The 13,478-nt window shown below is 35.8% G+C and overlaps 1 protein-coding gene across 8 annotated transcripts in view; it reads right to left on the bottom strand.

The window, feature by feature from the left end:
* for (cGMP-dependent protein kinase for) overlaps positions 1-12,646 on the bottom strand; it is a 246,922-nt gene extending 234,276 nt beyond the window's left edge. Inside the window, exons 1-2 of one of the 8 annotated variants that reach the window (XM_073964710.1) lie at positions 12,204-12,624; positions 6,523-6,949 (exon numbers count right to left, since the gene is read on the bottom strand). The gene's annotated coding sequence lies outside the window, so the exon portion shown is untranslated. Of the gene's footprint in view, positions 1-6,522; positions 6,950-7,411; positions 7,776-12,013 lie in introns of those variants that run through there. The other 7 variants (XM_073964711.1, XM_073964713.1, XM_073964712.1 and 4 more) reach the window with 7 other exon arrangements.
* Between the last annotated feature and the right edge of the window lie 832 nt (positions 12,647-13,478).

The raw sequence follows: 13,478 nt of genomic DNA, 5'->3' as shown, positions 1-13,478 counted from the left end.
ATATGCAAATCATTTATAAACATGTCATAATAATAATATCTCACAAATGGTAACAAAAAAAAAAAAAAAACTAGGAAAAGGTCATAAAGGTCAATTTTGTAGAGAATTTTCACCGCTATCTTTAGTTCCATTACGATAGAACTAGCGATTTCCAAGAAAAATCGTAAAGACCTAAAAAACCCCAAAAGTTGTGAAATTTGACAGCGATTTATTTGAAAATACCTCCGGCGATCTTTTGTTTTTTGATTTTTGGTCAACAAATTGTTCTTAGGTTCCTTAATGGATGTCAGATCTAGGCGAGGCGGCGATATCGATCACAATCTCGTAGTAGCAATATTACGATTGAGATCCGCACCAATAAGTAGCTAAATAAAAAGGAGAGATACCTAAATGAAATAGCATGTTAAGCCGAATAATCATGGAATACTGGCTATTTAAGAGGAGTGTACACTGCCATTAAACAATTGTGCGGTACTAATATTAGAGGTACGGCAATCAAAGAATAACTAATCCGTTGGATTGATTGTTTTACATCATAGTCGCAGACAACGTATTCTCAGACGCAACACGAGAAGAGCTTTTTCAACTGATCCACCAACAACTACGGACATTATTGGACAATATGAAAAATTGTAAGTCGGCTGGCCCAGATACCATTACGGCAGAACTTCTTCCTATACATGCTTGGGCCAACAACAGTATTCAAAATGACTGGAAAGAAGGCACCGTTATAACTATTCTAAAAAAAGGTGATCTGACACTGCAAAATATTGAAGAGGTATGCCACTGTTGAATACCATCGGCAAATTTATGGCTACTCTAATTCTGTAATGAATCCAAACTGCGACTGATGAGACGCAAATTATGACTACCCTAATTCGGCAAAGAATCCAACCTGAGATTGAAGAGACGCTCCGTGAAGAGCAATCTTGGTTTACGAAGATCGTGCGTAGATCATATCAATACATTACGTATTATAATTGAGCAATCGACAGAGTACAACTCCCCAACTTGTTATGCTCGTTATTAATTTTGAACGTGCAGTCAACATTGTTTCTCGTGATGCTATCTGGTTAATCCTATTTAATAAAGGTATTCCAGAGAAAATAGTCACCCTAATACAAGAACTGTACAATGGAGCTCAATATAAAGTACGCTTTAATGGTAAGGAGAACAGCTCCTCCAATACCTCAGCGGGAGTGAGGCAAGTATGTTTATTATCGCCCACTCTTGGACTGCGTAATGGAAGAAACAAACTCCCAAGTTTCTGATGGTATACGATGGAAATTAAACAGTTTTGTTGGTGACATGGATTATGCTAATGACATCTGTCTATTGACCCACAAATACTCCGCTATGGAAGCAAAATGAAATTATCTGAAAACGTAAATAAGGTTGGATTACGAATAAATTTCGCCAAGACTAAACTAATTCGTATCTGTTCAGAAATCACAATGCCAATGACAATCAATGATACAACTATTGAAGATGTAACTGCATTCAATTGCCTTGAATGTACAATATCTCGAGATGGCGGTTCAGCGAAAGACATAAACAATCACATCAATAAGGCGCGATTAGCATTTATGAAATAACATAAAATATGATCCAAATGGTGATCCAATACAATATCCAAGAAAGCAAAACTAAAGGCCTCGACACATAATAAGCATGGCATTCTTGCTTAAGTCATATCTGATAAAAGACTAAAGACCAAGTTCGACCTAATAAAATGATTTCAGAAGTAGTAGTAGTAGATTTTTGAAGTAGGTCATATCGTAGTTTTAAAAGTTTTGATCGGGGTGCGATTTTATGACCCCATCTTTCTTTGGGATAAATATTTATATTTTTTACAATAATATCATAATTGAATACCTATATCTTGGAATCCAGTGGAAATTTTGATTAGCTGTCTTCGGCATTATTGGATCTATGGTCAAGGAGAAAAAATCGTAGAAGCAGCTAAACCTTAAAAACTAAATTAGACTAAACTATATAAAGAAAATTGTAAATAAAAATTAAATCGAGCATTTTAATCAATATCCATTGCGTTCGATAGCTCATTATCTGATTCCTCTGATGTTAAACTCGTTGATACGCCATCGTCAAATCCATTTCCTTAAGTTTCGGCGGCGCATGTACCATGGTTTTGGGCCAAGTTTTGGTTCCACCAACAAATTTCGGCTAACAACGCATCCAATTTTTTCCCTTTATATCTTTTTTCCATTGGTGCAGCAATTTGATGTAAGCGTTCTCCGTGCTCATAGGAAGTGCAATTTAAGTGTCATCGACGCATTTATCTCTCTAAAATTTGAAAGCATTTCTTTCACTAAGTCCTTTGCTTCTTCCGCCTGCACTTTGTTCTTTCCCAAAACGCCACCAATAACGGCTTTAATGGAATCCCATGCTTTTCGGTGGCTGTCAGTTAACACCTTTCACATTTCATAAGTTTTTTATGTCCGGCCCATTCAGAACTCTTTAAAAATATAATTATTAAATACTTAAAAAAAAGTATAGCAATAAATACCGTTTTTAATTTTGTCATTGCACAGTTTCGGAAATATATCCTTCAATGTCTCATATGTCACTTCTATGAATGTTTTGACAATTCCTAATTTAATATGAAGTGGGGGGCAGCAATATGTGTTTTTTTGTTTTTAATAAGAGGTTCATTAACCAGATTGAGATTTTGTTCATTTTCGAGAGTTTTTTCCCGCTCGTAATATTGGAAGTGATCATCTTTACTGCTCGAATTGCAATTACATCGCAAGCAAAAATATTTTCGAAAGCCGCCTATTGTCGTTATGCCTTTAACAAAAAAAAAATTAAGTAATATATAAAAGCTAGTTTTATGTATCAATACCTTGCAAAATGTTAACAACTTTTAGTTCACAGCAAATTGTCCATTTATGCTCTGAATATTGTATCTTATTTAAAATATCTTTCAAATTTTCGCATGTTTCTTTGATGCTTATAGCTAGTGCTAAAGGAATTGAAGGGTGCTTGTTTGTTTGGTGCAACAAAACTACCTTTAAACTCGAAACTGAGCCATCAATGAAAAGTCGCCAGTCCTCGGCGTAATATTGCAATCCCAATTTATTAACTAACCCTCGGATGTCATTGCAATATGCAAATGAGTTACAGCCATCCACACTGTATAAAATCTGAAATTCAGCTTGACGTTTTCTGTGGGAAGTTGTACTAACATCTGGCTCTGTTAAATTCTTGCGCTTCAAGAATGATGTCGAAAATTCAGAATTCGTTTGAGATTATCCGAGCATAGATGTAGAAAATAATTGACAGAAGACACAAATGTTCTTTCCAGTTCAGAAGTTTATTACAAGACTAAAAGCACAAAGCAAATAAATTGTAGGCAACATAAATCTACCAAAGCCGACTATGAGGATATATTAGGGGGTCGATTACGGATAGCAACTCAACGGTAGTTGCGTTGCTAGAAGAGAAAAATCATACAAATAATAACGGAACCTACAGAAATGTTTGTCAAATTCATTCAATATCAGTGTTTGGAACCTTCAGCTATTAATTTAATTGTAAAAAAGTATGAATTTTAATGCGGAAATGGAAATTTCTATTACAAAATTTGTTGTCCGCAACGCAACTGTAGTTGGGTTGCTATCCATAATCGACCCCTAGGTTTGGACAGAAATTGTATTCTAGCAAGTATATTTCCAACACTCCCCCTCAAACCGAATATCGTAATTACACAAATTACTTTAAATTCTTTAACTCTACAATTTACTTATGTGTCGCTCTCGGCAAATTCTTCTTATAAATATCCGCAACCATTTCATTAGTGTTGACATATTTCGCTTCGATTTGCTCTTTTATTTTTATTTCTTTCCAGACGACGGATCAACTAATGACCCTGTTTTATTTGTCATCCAAGCATCACACTCTACTGGTATTGCTTTCTTCCATTGACTTGCTTCTTCACAACTCATGGCTTCTTTTTCATTCACTACCTTGAATCGTTTTCTTGGCCTTCTTCTATTACCTTCTTCATAATAATTTAGGACTTCCCCTGGTTTTTCTCGGATCTTCTTTATAAACAATTTCTTCTACGTCGTGGTCCTCTTCGGCAAATTGCTGTATTGTAGCTTCCTCTTCTGGATTACTACGCGATGAACTTCTCCCAACTCCGGACGTTGATTGTTTTCGTTACATAGAACCACAACAAATGTTTCCTTATTGTCCGATTTTGCTTCGTCTTGGGCATTCAAGCCATATTTAGATTTTCCCTTCACGACAAACAAACTTTGCTCCCTCTTGGCCTTCATGGTAACAAAACCATCAGTATCCTTTATTTTGACGCCATTAGAGTCGAATATTGCTTTATATCCTTTATCAACAGCCTTGCTTATTGAAATAAAGTTTCCACGCAGATCCGGAGAATACAAAGCATCTTTCAAACGCACTTCACATTCAGCATTAATCACAACTTCACCTTTTCCAATCGCTGTTACGCTGTTCTGCCTTTTGCGCTGCTGTCGAACTTGAGTCGCATTTATAGGTTCCATTCGCGTATTTCGATAGCTCGTTGTGTACCAGAACGCTTTTCATATGTAAGTGCCAGGAATCGTAATTCCCTTCATCCAACTTCTCTATTTGCAGGAACGGCGACGACATCTTGAAAAATTATTTCTCCTCTTATAGAAATTATTGTTCCAAAAACACAAAAATTTAATGAATTTTCTCTGGGCCCATAACCAATGTAGAAAATAATTGACAGAAGACACAAATGTTGTTTCCAGTTCAGAAGTTTATTATAAGACTAAAAGCACAAAGCAAATAAATTGTAGGCAACATAGATATACCAAAGCCTACTATGAGGATATATTAGGTTTGAACAGAAAGTGTATTCTAGCAAGTATATTTCCAACAATAGCCACTAAATAGGCCATTTCGTACTGTGATAGAATGTTGATTGTCACTTGCTCTTCTTTGGGAACAAAATCGGGATCACGAGTATTGTCAGATAAGGGATTTTAACTTTCAAATCCCCATGCGGACATAATCTCCCGGAACGGGGGCCTCGGTACCTGAATATCTGAACTTCGATGCACGGGAACTGAAGCAGTAAAATATGAGTGTTGAAGCAGTTCTTCGACTAAGGGTATACCGAATGTCCATTAAAACGAAGATTATTGATGTTTAAATTATGTTTTATTTAATTTTGTACTTTGGTTGGTGTCTTACACTTGGTTTCTATACTAGTGCAATGTCCAAAACTTATTAAAAGCTGGTTGACTAGCTGGTTTTTCAAACGCTAATCTCAAAGTGATTTTATTAACTTTTATTCTATTTAGGTACTCATTTTGAGAAGCGAAAAATTCGTTTAGTCATAGATGTGTATTTTAGTAGTAAATACAAGGTTGTAATGGAAATGTATGATAACAAAAATATTTACAGGGTTGCATAGAAACCGTTAAAATTTTAAAACATAATAAAGATAAACCGAGTTGTATGAACAATGTACAAACTTACATACCAGACAATGAATTCAAATGTGAAGATAAAATAAAAAGAAGATAATTCATAAAATATAAATAATGGTTTGCTTCAGTGTTATATTATTGTAAAAAATAAATATTTATCCCAACTTACATGGAGTCAAGATTCTAGCTAGAGATATATGGAGCGATTTTATTGCCCTATATTCGCGAAGAAGTTTTATTTATGTATGTATATAATAATCGTATTCACATAAAAATTTATATAAGTGTACACAGTGCGATTAATTCAATTAAGAAGAATTCTTGTAAGTATTTTGGATAGTATGGAAAGAGGAGAAATTGCTCTACAGGGTTTGCATGGCTATAGGTCTCCCTCCTTCGATGTTTTAAGTAGAATCAATCTTTGTTGAGTATTTTCTATTTCAGTAAGGGTTCCTTGAGCTAGTTAGTCGTAGGTGTAGGGTACATTAGATGTAGTAATGGAGTTTGAATGATGTGTGTGACAGAGAGAAATTTGTTCAATAATATTCGTTAGAAGAGGTCTATCCTATAAGGCTAATGCATCTTTTACAGTTAATTTCTTTTTAACCGTGGATTTTTCATTGTTCTTTAATATTTCCCGATTTTTTCTGTAAAGGTCCATTTTTGGTGGGCTCATCTATTCAGTTTTTATTATACCTAAAACTCGCAAATTTTAACAAAACCGACCAATTTACAAAATCTGTTCCATTCTATCTTTGCATAATTTGGCATTACTGTCACTGAAAACCACAAATCAAACAGGAACACAACCAGCAACAAAAAATATAGAGACGATTTGCAAAAAATTTATAGGTCTATTTTCTTTGACTTTCTGCGGTATTTCTGTGTCGCTGGTTTGTTTGTTTTGTGTTTTGCTCTTTTGGCAAGCGATTAAGGAAAATTTTTGTGCACAATCAGTGGAAAGCTGTTTGGTTTGTTGTTGTAAATGTGTGTTGAGGGGGAAAATAACAAAGCAATAAAAAATAATGTAAAGAAATCAAAAAAAAAGAGAGAAAAAACTTACATGTTTAACAGATGACAGATTAATACGAAACGTCAAACTGGATGATGGGATGTCGGGGGGAGAGATAATAAAATTAGTTGCAATTGCAGCAGCAGCAGCGGTTAGATGGGCAGCAGGTGTTGTTCAGTTGATGGTGATTTGATGTTTGCTTGTGCCGATTTCAGAGGTGAAGAGATGACAGGTTCCGCGTTTGTTTGTCTTTTTTTTATTGTAGGCTTACTTGTTATTGTTGTCTAAATATTTGCACAACTTCCCCATATGCATGTGGAATGAATGTTGATGGGTGGATCCGCACTTGCCTAGTTGTAACCACACAACACTACTACGGTTACAGTTAGTGGGGGGATTTATTGCTGTTGTTTTTGGTTGGTATGATGGAATTGATCACTTTTGGAATTGATAAGAGTTTTATTGATGCAAATGGTAGCTGCGGGAGAGATGGTAAGTAAGGTAAGTATTGTTGTAGTATGTAATACACAATTGCGTTTATTTTTCATTGAAGACAATAATTGTGGTTCATCATTGTTTTTTTTTTTTTTTTGTATTCACAGATTATAAAAGCAATCAATGATAGGTTGTTGTTATTATAGGGTATTAAGTAGGACAGAGCTTTAAAAAAGTAGGAGAATCTGATGCAGTATTAGGTATGTATGTAGTAGAACGTACAAAAATTGACACAGGAAATGCAATGTTTTGTTAATTAATCACATAGCCACCAATGTCTTCCTTGGGTACCTCAATCTCGCTCTCTCTGAGCATAAGCAATAGTTTTTTGTTGTTATTTCTGTCTTTTATTTCTAAAGAATGCAGGCGGAAGACAAAATTATGCTTAATAAATAAATTCCTTCTTAATAAAATTTTTACAATACACGATCGTGATCGCACTCACACGCACATCAAGAAATAATATGCCCTCCGTTGTGTCACCCGTCTGTAATCATTAAAGTTAGCATTTTTTCTTGAATTTGAAGCGAAGCCAGTAAATCTTGACTCTTTAAGTGAGTAGCTTGACTTTGTTGCCCAGCGGCTCCCTTGGCAAAGCTTTGTTTACAGATTAAAAGAACAGTTATTTCTTTTGTTATTTACTTTTTCCACTTTTTTTTACAAAACTGTGGGCGATTTACCACAAATCGCTTGCTGTTTTTTGCGTTCTTTCTTTTACGCCGCCACCGTCATATCTTGCCGTTAATGTAATGCAAATTTATTGGTTTGTTTTGTTAAATTCTGTTCAAATAACTATAAAATATTGCAATAATTTTTTGCATTTTCATTGCACAGCAGGGTGACAATAGGAAAAACTGTGCAGCAAAATTTACTTTTTACAAATGAGGGCGGCGAATGGGGGATAGGGGAGGCAATTCTGAGAACAATGCCCATCATTATTCTCATAGTAGCAATGAAAGAGAGTGAGCGTCAAAGTGCATTTCACGAAACGATTCAATGTTGCCAACTGTTTAGTGTCAAAAATCACTGACCGGGATCTTTAGCTCTTCTGAGTAAAAATGTTCAAATAGGTACATACAGTAAGTATCCACTTCAGTTTCTTTCATTAAAACTGCGATTGCTAAGAATTGGTTATGATAGCGATTTCATTCCTTTTTATATTGTTACATTAGTGTCTTAACTTAAATATTATAAAATAAAACTAACAAATAAAAATTGTTAAACAACATCGATTTCTACCTCGCAGTGAAAAGTATGCATTCTAAAAGTTTCATGAAACAAAAAGGATTTTTAGGGTTTCAGTCCTTGGTATGACATCCTTTGTTATCCTCTACAGCTTTTAGCCTTTTTGGCAAAGATTTAACTAAGTTTTCGGGGCAAGATATCGGAATTTTTCCCCATTCTTCTTGCAAGGCATATTTCAGGGTTCCTATACTTTAGATATTACGATTTTTTACATTTGTCTCCAAAATACTCCATAAATTATCTATAGGATTCAAATCCTGGGATGGGGGAGGTGTTTGAATCACTTTTGGACAGTTACATACCACCCTTTTTGAAAAATATATGATTTGTGCTCGGGTTCATATATTGATAAAATAGGAATGTTGTCCCAAATCCCATTTTTTCAGCGCCTAAATTTCAAATTATCCTTTCAGTATGTGTAAAGAATACATCTTATCCTTAATTCATTTGATAAATACACGATTTCCTACACCGGAAGCACTCATACAACGCCATACCACAACAGAGTCTCCTCTGTGCTTTACTGTTCAAATTGTGTGTTTGGAGTCCGAGGCGGTATTTGCCCTGTGACATACCTTAATTGGTCCATATGACCAAAACAGGTTAAAGTTGTCTTCATAGCTTTCATTGGCAGTCTAAAGTATAGGAACCCTGAAATATGCCTTGCCCACTTGCGACGAAAATTCCAATTGTCGCAATTTACGTAGTCCAGAACTAGTTCTAATCAGTACTAGTACAAATATTGGCCCCTATGTAATGCGAAGGGAACCAATTGAAATAATTCACATTTACATTTTCTTCATAACTCTTCTTCATAAGCATCCAAGAACAGAAGCTAGTGTTGATGGACTGAATATAAAAATTGTTCTGGTATAAAAAAGGAACACGAAGGAAATATGCAAATCGCCCTCTTCTTCTCTCTACCCGCTAGCAATTGCAATTGTCGCAATTTAAATAGTCCTAAACTAGAGGTAAGTGATACTAGTTCACAATTGACCCATAAGTAATGCGAAGGGAACCAATTGCCACCTATATATCTCCAAGTAAACGACGAAGCGTCAGTTGTGACTATTTCCCACCACTTTTTTTTATAAAAATTGGTATATGACTGTAAATCTGGAACTAGTGCAATACCACCTACAGGTAATGCATAGAATGTCAATTGGTTACCTCCTATGACATCCCCATGTTAAAGTTTACAGTTGATTGCACTGTGAGGGGTCAGAAGTGGAACTAGTTACTGTAACGCTGAGAATCGACGAGTTTCCGATTCCGAACTAGCCCATCGCGCAAGCGGGGAACGACGAAAGCGAAAGATTCATTGAACTATATCGCTCTCGGAACTATTTGGAATGAAGGAAATAGAAAGATTCATCGAACTATATGGTTCTCGGAACTATTTTGAATTATGGAACTATATTAAGGAACTAGTTCCTTTTGGGAAAAGGAACTAGAAAGATCGATCCGCTCCAGGAACTAGATTGCCCAACTCTAGACGAGAATAAAGGCAACGACAATTTCTCTTGGGAGACTTTTTTATATTAAAATTGCTGATATTTACCGTTTTTTAAGTACAACAGACAATTCCTGATACGGAGAAGTCCCCAACACAGGTATGAGTGCGTAAAATATGACAAGCGTTGTTACACGGAATAGACAGTAACATTTTTAGAGCCTCTGGTCTATAGCATAGGCCTGATTATACCCTGAGCATTTATGATATAGAGGGTATATACTATTTCATACGGGAAAAATGTGCCTCATCGAAATAATGGTTTTAGACCCCAAGTATGTTTGGACGAAACTTAGTTTAACTTCGAAGATAAGCCATATTGGTCCGGAAAAATTGTGCGCACAATAACTCTTGATGCGAGTGACCGATTTGGTCCATACATTACACATACTAAAATACCCAGCAAGCATTTTTTATCGCCCATTACCCGAAGCAGTCACTCCCAGGCGATAGAAATGCACATCCGCGATCTCGCATTCTAATTGAAGTAGACACACCGTTCGGAAAGAAATGAACCACGACCACGACACTTCTTGTAAATGCCGCTTTCGAGACTTCCTAGAAGTACTTTTAGCGATAAAATTGGTTGTGACGAAAAAAAAAATTATTTGTTTTGTTTTTTATTTTTCTTTTTACTTTTTAATTATTCGAATTATTTTTCCAAAGTACCCAAGGTTGTAAAGAACTATTCTTAGTTGAAATTGTCGTCTACATTAATGTAGTAATTTTAAAAATGTGATATTGCCTGGCCTAGGAATCATACCAATGACGTTAAGAACGCAAAGCAAACATGCTAACCACTGCACCACCGCACCATATAAACATCGGATAGACTAATTTCTTATATTAGTTCAAGGTTGTACACGCCTCAAACGAACGTAAACAATCGAAGTGTCTGCATTGACCAGAAAATGTGTCTGCCCACGCGATAGTCGTAAGTAGTAGCATTGTTAGTGTAAAAAAGCAATAATAGAATTTCGATCTCCTTTTCTGACACTAGGTAGTTATTCAAGAAGTTCAAAAAGGGACAGCAATGCAATTGTTATTGTAAAATGATAAAGGATCGCTATTTTCTAGAATAGAAGTTCAGAATGCGATTACTTCTGATAGAGAAAGTGAGAAACTCACTTCCAAATGCTGGCAGGGTATCTACCAGATATAGGTCAGCTTCGAATATGGACTATATTTGTCCACTCCTTCGGGTACCTCCCACACAAAATTTTGGATAAATTCACTTTAAGACCTGCTCTCGAATCACTTTGATTTTTGTTGAAGCAACTTGCATTCGCTGCCTCAATTACGGCAGTAAAAGTTTTTTCAGGGGCAAGTCCATATTTCCTGAGAAAACAGGCATCATATGTAGTAGATGGAGAGCACGAGCCGAATACTGCGTTGGTCCACACTTTGGATATTGTAATATTTCTTCGAATATTAGATGAAATTCGAAGGTGGTGCTTATAGGTTCATTACTTCCGGTACCTCCCCCACAGAAGTTCTAAAATATGCGCTAAAGGCGCGATTTCTCATAGACGTAGGAACCAATTTGGTCCAAACTTTGGATCTCTAAACATTAGTTTATGTTCAAATTTGGGCGGTATCTGTCCAATCCTCAAATATTCAACATTTTTGTGTGGTTCGATGATCCTTTTCATCAGCATTTGAACCCATTCTATCGATCCAATAGAGATGAAAACAAATTTTATGAAAACGGTCAAATATTCCGCAATCGTGGGATTGGGGAATGAATACCTGTGTATTGATTTTTAAGTCTTATTTAAAGAACGTGAAAATGCACTAGTTTCAAATATTATATTCTGTAAATAATGTTCACATTGGCCATTTTTACAGCAACATTTTAATATAATATGAAATCGGCGTTTTCTCCATCGAAAATCAACGACTTAGTTGGCACTACTTGAAACAAGTGTCCCCCCATTAAACACGATTGGGAGAGGTTGCTTACACCCAGAGAGAGATAGTGACAGAGAGAACCCCCCACAATAACAACACAATTTGACAAAAGATAAGATACGTTCGATGAGAAGAAGAATTGTTTTGCTACTGTTGTTGTTGGTGGGTGTTGTTGTTGTATGGTATTTTTAATCCGAATACACGACACTTTAACAAGAAATTTTCGTGGAGGGCACCACTTCTTTATCTTTTGTTGTGGTCACTTGAAATTATGTATTTCTTTTTTGTTTTCGTGTTTTTCCTACATATGGTCACTATTTTTATTGATTGATTTTGTTTTACACCGAACAACACGGACACACACACAAACGAATCCACTTGCCGACAACACTTTATAGCCGGTCTTAAGGGCACTTTTATTGTTTTTCTTCTTTTCTTTTTTCCTCGTTTTCACTGATATTTGTTGCTTCGTTTTGCTTGTGTAATCTGACTATTCTCTAAAACTTTTTTACTCTCTTTCACTTCCACTTGATCTCATTTTTTATTATTTTTTCTAATAAAAACTCACATTTTATTCTTTTCAATATTATTAAACACAAAAATTAGCTCAATTTTATACTTGGCTTTGTTTAAAACTCGCTGAACTTTGCCTCCGGATTACACGATTTTTGGTCACTTCACTTTGAATTTCTTTACAATTTGATTTTTACTCTGCTTTCGTTGTTGTTGTTAATGCTTTTTTTTACTAAACTTTGTAATGTTTATTTTTCCCTTTTTTAATGTTTTTTCTATATTGTTTTTTATTTTAGTTTTTCCTTAGTTATTGTTTTACTATTCTTTGTTATTTATTTTTTGTTGTTTTTGATTTTCTAATAGAATTTTCCACACGTCGCAGCGCGTTGTGGTTGGACCCGTTCACATTAAACTTGAACGTTTTGTTTAAAGAGCCGTTGTCTACTGAACTCAACTGAAATGCTTCCTCTGTTCGGTGACGGTTGGGGCCAAGCAAGCAAAAACAAAGTTAATCGTGGGCGCTTGTCAGTGTGGTTTGGCGTGTTCTCTCACGTTGTTGTTTCTTTGTTTTTGGCTCCAATCTTTCTTTCTCTTACCTTGTTGGATTCTCTGTGTCATGATTAAAAACGCTCATTTAGTTTCATTGACTTGCCCAGCAGAGAAATAAAAGATCATTGGAGTTGGGGGGCTAGTATAGCCGTTGTCTGTTGTTATGGAGAAATTGCGGGGAACTTACTATATTTATACCCTCAGCCTTTAGGCTAAAGAGGGTATTTACAGTTTGATACGACCAAAAATGTGCCTCATCGAAATAATGGTTTTAGACCCCAAGTATGTTTGTACGATATCCGTTTCAGACAATTTTGAGTAGATCTAGCAATGTCCGTCCGTCTGTCTGTCTGTCTGGCTGGTGCGCACGATAACTCTCGAACGGATCAATCGATTCGGTTCAAATTTTGGGTATCGAAATATTTTGTCCAGATTCGATTTAAGTTCGAAGATGGGCCATATAGGTCCACTCCTTCAGGTACCTCCCCCACAAATGTTCAAAAATTGTCGCAAAACTTGTGCGCACGATAACTCTTGTAGGGAAATAAGCGATTTGGTCCATACTTTGCACATCGTGTAATTTCTACCAAACTTAGATGAGGTTCCAATATGGACTCAATCGGTCCACTCCTTCGGGTACCTCCCACACAAAATTTCAGATAAGTTCAGATTAGGACCTGCTCTCGAATCGCTTTGATTTTTGTTGCAACAACTTGTATTCGTTGCCCACCATACGGCGGTACAAGTTTCATCAGGGGCAAGTCCATTCTTCCTGAGAAAA

This window comes from Musca autumnalis, unplaced genomic scaffold (assembly GCF_047663935.1).
Source record: "Musca autumnalis isolate F117 unplaced genomic scaffold, ASM4766393v1 scaffold_2, whole genome shotgun sequence".
Lineage (NCBI taxonomy): Eukaryota > Metazoa > Arthropoda > Insecta > Diptera > Muscidae > Musca > Musca autumnalis.
The sequence above is the reverse complement of the archived record's forward strand: the minus strand, read 5'-3'. Positions and strand labels throughout refer to the sequence as shown.